The sequence below is a fragment of the Sturnira hondurensis genome, unplaced genomic scaffold (assembly GCF_014824575.4).
Source record: "Sturnira hondurensis isolate 20B ecotype Veracruz unplaced genomic scaffold, ASM1482457v3 Scaffold0017394, whole genome shotgun sequence".
Lineage (NCBI taxonomy): Eukaryota > Metazoa > Chordata > Mammalia > Chiroptera > Phyllostomidae > Sturnira > Sturnira hondurensis.
In genome coordinates this window covers 2,524,546-2,533,513 of record NW_028090025.1, presented here as the reverse complement: position 1 = coordinate 2,533,513, position 8,968 = coordinate 2,524,546, and the positions used below count along the sequence as shown (strand labels likewise).

General features: G+C 39.2%; 1 pseudogene; it reads left to right on the top strand.

Annotated features, from left to right (window-relative positions):
- The first annotated feature begins 8,199 nt into the window (after window positions 1-8,199).
- Window positions 8,200-8,613, top strand: LOC119001996 (protein FAM136A-like; annotated as a pseudogene).
- The last annotated feature ends 355 nt before the right edge of the window (window positions 8,614-8,968 follow it).

Here is an 8,968-nt window from a genome sequence, read left to right as displayed (position 1 = left end):
GACTCTGAGCTTCCTGAAAATTTATTTCCTTTGCCAGATTAGGTAAGTTCTCCTTTATTATTTGTTCAGATAAGTTTTCCACTTGTTTCTCTTCCTCTCCCCCCTTCTGGTACCCCTGTAATTTGGATGTTGGAACATTTAAAAGTGTCCTGGAGGTTCCTAAGCCTCTCCTCATGTTTTTGAAGTCTTGTTTCTTCATTCTTTTCTGTTTGGTTGTTTCTTTCTTCCTTCTGGTCCACTCCTTTGATTTGAGTCCCAGTTTCCTTCCCATCACTATTGGTTTCCTGTACATTTTCCATCATTTTACTTAGTGTAGCCTTCATTTTTTCATCTAATTTTGTGACCAAAATCAACCAATTCTGTGAGCATCCTGATCACCAGTGCTTTGAACTGTGAATTTGATATGTTGGCCACCTCTTGGTTGCTTAGATATATTGGCTCTGGGGCTTTGATCTGTTCTTCCATTTGAACTATATTTTTTTTAGTCTGGTCACGCCTATTATGTATTAGGGACAGAGCCTTAGGTATTCTCTAGGGCTGGGCAACCCACTTTGCTGGGTTGTGACTCTGCATGTGGGGGCAGGGTCAGAGAGGGAACAATGGTGCTTGCTCCACTGGTATTTCAGCCCCTTCTGCCACTTCCCACAAGCAATTGGGCCCTTCTTGTGCTGGTTCTCACATGGGTGGGCTTGTGTATGTTCTAGGCCCCTGTGGATCTCTCCAATGAACTCTCCTGTGAGGCTGGGAGCCTATCTCGGCACCTTAACCCCTGAAAGTTTTTTTAATTGGTGACTTTAGGCTTTATTTCCCAGCACTGGGGCCCTGTATTACACTGTCTTTCTCATTGCCTGTTTTCCCCTGGTTTGTCTGTACGTGGATGTATGACTGTCATCCGCCAAACGCCTTGCACACCTCACTGGGTCTGCTCATTGCCACCTCATGCCCAGGGTATGCCAACTGCTGCCTGCATGCCCAGTCCACCAGCCACAGCTTTTTTCTGCCACCAACCCACTCTACAGGTTGCCAACTCCACCCCTCTTATTCATCTGGATGAACGGTTGTTGAACTTCTTTCTGTACAGCTCAATTTTCTTTTAGTTCTGTTTTTTTTTGTTGTTGTTGTTTCTAAATTTTTGTTCTTAATCTTGGTTGTGTGGGGAGGCACTGTGTGTCTATCTACACCTCCATCTTGTCCAGAAGTCCCTTAGTTAGCACTTTAACCAAATAATTTTGCATTGCTTTTCAACTGAAACAGGTTTTATAGTGCCTATGGCCATAAAGCTTTGACATTTCTGAAAACCCACAAACTGATTTCCATCATGCATCTTTGGAGGTTTGATTTTTAAATCACAACTCATGTAACAATTTATGATTACAAAGAAAATGATTTGAGAAATCCACAAGGGATTCATAGAATTCTATAAACTTCAGAGTAAACAGCAGTGTTAAGAAAAGTCCATCTCTAATTCCCTTGGGACTTTCTCTCTCTCTCTCTCTCTCTCTCTCTCACACACACGCACACACACACACATCCACACACACACATATGAGTGAGTGGAAGTAAAATCAACAGTTCAATGATCCATTCTCTACCTTTGGAACATTTCTGCCTCAGATTTTGTGTTTGCTATCTAAAGCAAAACTGTATCTCCTGAATGAGTACATAGAGACTGGCCAGGCACATAGCCTATCAGGTCACAGTCAACTCTGATCATTTACTTTGGCAGCTGTTGGTGCTGGTGCTGAACCAGCCAGCCCAGTGAGGGGGGTAACTGATCAGACCCACAGCAAGTGCAGTTATTTGGTCCTAAAGGTAGCCCCAGGATGAAGACTGGCTCAGGGGAACCAACATAATTTGTAAAAAAAAAAAAAAACATGCTTTTGCAAGAAAAATTACCTTATTTAAGTAATAAATTACCTTACTTAAAGTAATACAATACCCATTTTTCTACATTTATACATCTCTACTCCACTTCCAGACTTTGAAAGTCTACGTGAACTTTGATTACCTCCAGAAGCTGGTTTTGTGGCATTTTATTACTAATTCTTGTCCCAGAGGACAAGATCATCTATTCCAATAAGAGCGATTGATCGATTTTCTCTTTTACCTTTTATTAACATTTTAACTATTTTATTTTCTCACAGCAATGTGCTTAAACTTTCTCCTCTATTCTCTTTTTGTATTCTGTATCAATAAATTGCTATTTCCTCGTTTGTAAAATAGAAGTAGCAGGATTAAGTACTATGGATTTTATCTTTGTCAGTAACAAAATATTTGATAAAATTTTCTGTTACATTTACCTTTAAGACATCAGATTTAAACTATACAGAAATAAATTTTAGGAAAACATTTTTATATTTTCCTAGACAAAATGTCTTAAAGCTTAAGTCATCATAATCATGTCCTTTAACTTAATAATTCGGCACTAATTTTACTTCTCAAAATTATAAGTGTGAGCAGTTCTTACTTAGTGTCTCCTAAAATGTACCTTTTAGGATGGGTTACTTCAAAAAGGTGAAATTAGAAAATTTTTATTTAGGGTAGGTGAAAAATAAGCAAATTGAAAGAAAAACTATTCACAAAATTTAAAAACTCAGATTTGCAGAGTTTCTAGTTCATTCTCTCTTCCATGGGCAATGTTTCAGAATCTCACCTTTATCATGATAATCAGTGTATCCTTGTAAAAGCACAAGATTTTCTTAAGTTATCTTATTGCTTAAATAGGTGAGTAGAAATGGCGCTGTGGGCAGCTTGTTTTGTTTCATATTTTTCCTGTAATCTCCATAGGTCCTGGCTGCCACCGTTTGTTGCCTGACATGGGTCTCCCTTTGCAAACAGGTTGTCCCTGGTGGCCTATGTATGAGCAGATGGTAGGCAGTTGGACGGCCCAATATCCTCTTTGTTCCCTCCATATAATACAGTTTGAAATTGTTTGCTTTTTTCCTCTTAAGCTCTTTTCAACAGCTGTAGGCAAACACTTCATTCCACATCACCCTTTCTAGAGTCTGTCGTGACAATTTAGAGAACAGATAGAATTTCAAGGTTGCGAAACCACAGCACACGGCTGTCACTTCCTCCTGAAGAATGTTCCTGCCCAGTGACTCAACAGACCTGTTCTGACATGGTGTGAACCTAGCAAGGGCAGGCAGCTGCTCTCTGAAAAGCTGTTGCTTTTCTCCCAACAGAGTTCAAAAGTGTTATAAAATTAGATGAGATCGGGTGCGTTCAGGGTGGTATGGCCATAGACAAAAAGTGTTATAAAATTAAAAGACAAACACCTTCTTCCTTAAAACCCAATATAGTTATTACTATGCTATACATTTGTATACAAACACAAAAGTCACAGTACTGCTCAATGTTTGAAAAGTGGTGAATATGTTACTGAAAGGCTCCTGTCAGTGTGTTTTGAGAAAGGATGATGAAGCTCAGTCTTGCAGTGTACATACATTTTGAACTTCAAAAGCTAAATACAGATGGAGCTTTTTTATATTAAGCAATTTGTAACCTACTGACTTAATTTTCTATGTAATCTGAGCAAAACATTCCCATATAAAATGCTACATAATACAACATATTTTGATCATTATTCTATAACTACATTGTATTATCCTAAGGGAATTATTAGTGCTATCTCTGTGCATATTACTAAATCAATGACAGCAGTGCATGCAATGAGACACAAAACCAAGAACCTTAATGTGCAAAATAAAATGACTATTTTAATATTTCTAAAATACTAGGGCATGTTACAAGCATCCAGGTGTACACATGTTACAACTACTTCTTGAATTAGGAAACAACACTTTCAATTTAAACTGATTGATACTTTACCACGGTGATTTCAACTGTGGATGGCATTGACCTCAGTGGCATTTGGAACTCTTTGTGTCTGTTTTGGTCTTTGTGTGTTTGTTTTTGTTTTACTAGTTACATTAGCTTAGGAGCACAGTTTGCATCTAGTGGGTTCACAGATGCAAAGATGGTCAATATTGCTAGCTATCAGAGAGATGCAAATTAAAACCACAATGAGATACCACTTTACACCAGTCAGAATGGCTATCATAAGCAAAGCAACAAACAACAAATGTTGGAGAGGCTGTGGGGAAAAGGGGACCCTAGTTCACTGTTGGTGGGATTGCAGACTGGTACAACCACTATGGAAAACAGTATGGAATTTTCTAAGAAAACTAAAAATGAAATATGCTTTTTGACCCAGCAATTCCACTGCTAGGATTATATCCTAAGAACCCTAAAACACCAATCCAAAAGAACCTATGCACCCCAATGGTTATAGCAGCACAATTTACAATAGCCAAGAGTTGGAATCAACCTAGGTGCCCATCAGTAAATGAAGGGATCCCAAAACTATGGTACATTTACACAATGGAATTCTATGCAGCAGAAAGAAAGAAGGAGCTACTACCCTTTGCAACAGCACGGATGGAACTGGAAAGCATTATGCTGAGTGAAATAAGCCAGGTGGTGAAAAACAAATACCATTTGATCTCACCTGTAACAGGAAGCTAAACAACAAAACAAACAAGCAAGCAAAATATAACCAAAGACACTGAAATGGAGAACAGGCAGACAGGGACCAGAGGGGAGAGGGGAGGGAATTTCAGGAGAAAAGAGGAAGGATTTACAGGAACAAGTATAAAGGACACATGGACAGAAACTAAGGGGGGGTGGAAATGGGAGGGAGGTTGGGAGCACTGGGGGGTGAGCTGGAAAGGGAGTAAAAGACAGAAAACTGTCCTTGAACAATAATTAAATAAAAAAATAAAAATACATTTTAAAAAAGAAACAATGAGTTACAACAGGACATACTTCACCCTTTGGAACATTCTAACACAGGACTGGAAAGGATTGAAGAAATCATTTGGTTTTTTACTTTACATCTGAATAAGAACAAACACAACCTTACAAAATCAAGAAGCACAGAAGAGAAACTATTAAGAGAACTGGAATCAGAAATCTCTTTAGTAGTATAGGAGAATAGGAGTATCTAAGAGGATGGAGAAAAGGATACCAACTGGCTACCATGTGGGCTGGGGGAGATTCTCAGCAGGATGAGTAAAAAGAGTTGTACCTCACCCAGACCTGCTTCAATTAACATCGCTTATCCTGGGGGGGGTCCCTCCCTGCAGCTACATTTCTATCTCATTTGAATTTCTAAAAAGTCTAAAAATAGTCCCTCAAAGAGATATATTGACTGCCATGTTCATTGCAGCATTATTCACATACTCAGGATATGAAAACAATGTAAGTGTCTGTTGACAGATGGATAATTTTTTTATTTAATTCTTGTTCAAGTATAGTTTTCTGTCTTGTATTCCCAGCCCTGCCCCCGCCCAGTGCTCCCCACCTCCCTCCCATTTCTACCCCCCACCTTAGTTATTGTCCATGTGTCCTTCATACTTGTTCATGTGAGTCCTTCCCCCTTTCCCCTGTAATTCTCTCCCCTCTCCCCTCTGGACCCTGTCAGTACGTTCTGTATTTCAGTGTCTTTGGTCACATTTTGCTTGCTTGTTTGTTTTGTTGTTAGATTCCTGTTAACGGTGATGTCATATGGTATTTGTCTTTCACCACCTGGCTTATTTCACTCAGCATAGTGCTTTCCAGTTCCATCCATGATGTTGCAAAGGGTAGGAGCTCCTTCTTCCTTTCTGCAGCATAGAATTCCATTGTGTAAATGTACCATAGTTTTTGGATCCAGTCATTGACCGATGGGCATCTAGGTTGCTTCCAACTCTTGGCTATTGTAAATTGTGCTGCTATGAACATCGGGGTGCATAGGTTCTTTTGGATTGGTGCTTCAGGGTTCTTAGGATATACTCCTAACAGTGGAATTGCTGGGTCAAAAGGCTCATCCATTTTTCATTTTCTTAGAAAATTCAGATGGATAAATTTTTTAGAAATGGTATATATATGGTATATATATAAGACAAAAACTGAATTATTTCACTTATACGTGGAATCAGAAAAATGTTGAATTTATAGAAACAGAGAGTGGAATGGAGGTGATGAGAGCCTGGAGGTGGGGAACATGAGGAGATGCTGATCAAAGGTATAAGCTTTCAGTTATCAGGTGAATAACCTCTGGTGACTATAGTAGATATTAATATTGGAAATTTTCTGTGAGTAGGTCTTAAGCATTCTCACTGCAATAAAATAAATAAAAATGTAATTACGTGAGGTAATAAAGGTATGAATTAACCTGATTAATGTGGGTGTGGTAATCATTTCATAAAGTATACATATATCAAATTATTACATACACTTTTAATATATACAATTTTATTTATCAATTACACCTCAATATAGCAGAAAAATAAAAATAAATTTGAACTCTGTTCTGATCCTCTGATCTGATGATATGCATTTTATCTGATAACACTGAACAACTCAACCTACTTCTTCCTAGAAGAAAAGAGTGCACCTATGAAACAGTACTCAGTTGCCATAAAGAAAACTGATTCTACAACAAATATTAATGACATGGAAGACTGGGTATTTGAATCAACTCTTGTTGTTAAGGGAAAGTGGATATTATCAGTTTAAAAAACTAGATGAATGTGGGAAAAACTAGGTGAACCAGAGAGGTAGGTATATTGAGCACAGAAATTAATTTTGCCTTGAAGCATCTGCCAAATCAGGAAAAAAAATCAAAGTGTGCTGGGGTTAGATTAGCCCCAGAACAAGTTAGGTTAGGCATATGAAGAGAGATTCCCTCATAAATTGGGACCCCAAAGGGCTGTTTCCTTAGATCACCCTTCTCCAATCCAGGAGTGCAAGGGAAATCACCTGTCTGAAACTGTGCAGATATGAAAAATTGCACCTCAGAATGTAGAAAAACAAAGTGTTTTCCTGTGAGTTTTGTACTTGAGAGTCATACTGGGCAAAGTCCAACATACCATTTGGACTGATCTCGTCCTGCCACATCCCTCAGTTTCTTGGCCAATGCAAGTGAAGACACTCCCTGAAAAATGCATTTTCGTTCTGGCCCCCAAATATTCCCACAAACAAATGTCAAGAAAATATGCAACCAGGATGCAAGAATAACTAAACACAAGGCAAAGAGACTACAACCATGAACAAACCTTTGTGATTTAACAGATTAAATAAACAAGATGTTTGATTTGTCAAAGGTAGATGATAAAATTACTATGCTTTATATGCTTAATGAACTAAAAAATGCTTGAAAATGTATGAACAAAAATCTTAAAGAATTAACAAACAGATTTTTAAAATATTCACAGAACTTCCTATTGAAATTAAAAATATAGTAACTAAAACTTAGAAAGCAAGGGATAGATTTAGTGGCAAGTTGGAGACACTGAAGAATCAGCGTCTACCACCTGTCCTGCAGCCCCTTGCTTTCCCTTTGAGTGCTTCCATCATCCCACCAACCCTTTGTCTGCCACACTGGATGGCAGAATGTTCTGTGAAGAAAGGAGAAGGCAGGAGACTGTAACAGTGGAAAATTGTAACGGTGGGGAAGTGTAACCCACCCCACCATTCTTTTAACACTGTTTCTATAAGTGCTGACTCTGACTAATGTGTAGCTTATACATAAACAGCATGTTTGTAAAAGAATCCTAGGAACTAACTTCAAAAGGTACAGACTCTGACCTTCGGGCATCCCAATTCTGGGAGATTTGCTGACCTTCAACCATGGAGACAGGATGACGTGAATCCAGGATGACTAAACCAGAATGATGTGCACTGGACTGTCATTTGTCTTTCAATGGACTGTGTTAATCTGCACATAGAGAACTTTCAACACCCTATTTTGATCTTTATTCTGTTCCCCACTCCCTCCTTATAAAAACCTCTGCCTGCACTGAGAGGTGTGATTGTACTTTGAGACAAGAGTTTTCATAGTTCCCCTATATTCCCAGGGAGATGGGCTTTGTGACATGAGTACCTTATCTTCCAGGTTGCTGGCACCTGAAAATAAACCACTTTCCTTCACATCAGCACCTGCTCCTTGAGTATTGGCTTTCCTAGCCATAGGAGCCATACTTGTGTTTTGTTATGTCACTATGAAGTTGACCAGGAGCAGGAAAGGGCAAGAAAGAAGAGGAAGAAGAGCTAGTGAAATGGAGATATGAGCATATGCAGATGACATGGATAATGACCTAGAAAATTAAAAAACACTGATGAAGCTGTTGTTGTGTGGTGCACCACAGGGTCACCATGACAGATCTGCAGCAGCTTTGGATGCAGAAGACGGTGGACTCCATGGTCAATAGTCTGAACAAAGAGAGTATCTGGAAGATGTAAGGTCTCTTGTTCCAGTACAGAGCCAGCTATTGGCAGGACAGCCAGACACCCATGCAGGAGGTGTGCCAGTGCATTGAGCACTGCCACACACTTCTGGTTCAAGCCCAGGCTCTCATCACCAGTGAGTTAAAAATCCAGGACTGCCTGGCCCAGTGAACCATGCATTGCAATGACAAAGCCAAAGATTCAATAGATGCAATAGGGAGTAAAGAGCTTCAGGTGAAGCGGCAGCTGGACAGTGGTGTGACCAAGTGTGTGGATAACCATACAAACCTCATTCCAACCATAACCAAGAAGATGGAGTCTCTCTCATCCATTCATAAATAAAAGACTTTGCCATTGGCCTTTGAGGCTGAGGCAGGATTCTACTTAAAAAATAAACAAAGAGAATTTTGGTTTTTTAAGCATAGTTTATGAATGAAGAAATTAAGGATGGCAGCAAGGCCAAGACATGTGTCACTTGCCTCTGGACACTGGTTCTTTCATGCTTTAATCCTAAAAAGTGAAATGGGAAAAACTGCTGCTAAAATTAGGGTCTGAGAGTTTTTGACAGACTAAATTTTTTAAAGATTATATTTATTTATTTTTAGAGGGGAAGGGAAGGAGAGAAGGAGAGAAACGTCAATGTGTGGTTGCCTCTCACACAGCCCCTGCTGGGGACCTGGCCTACAACCCAGATATG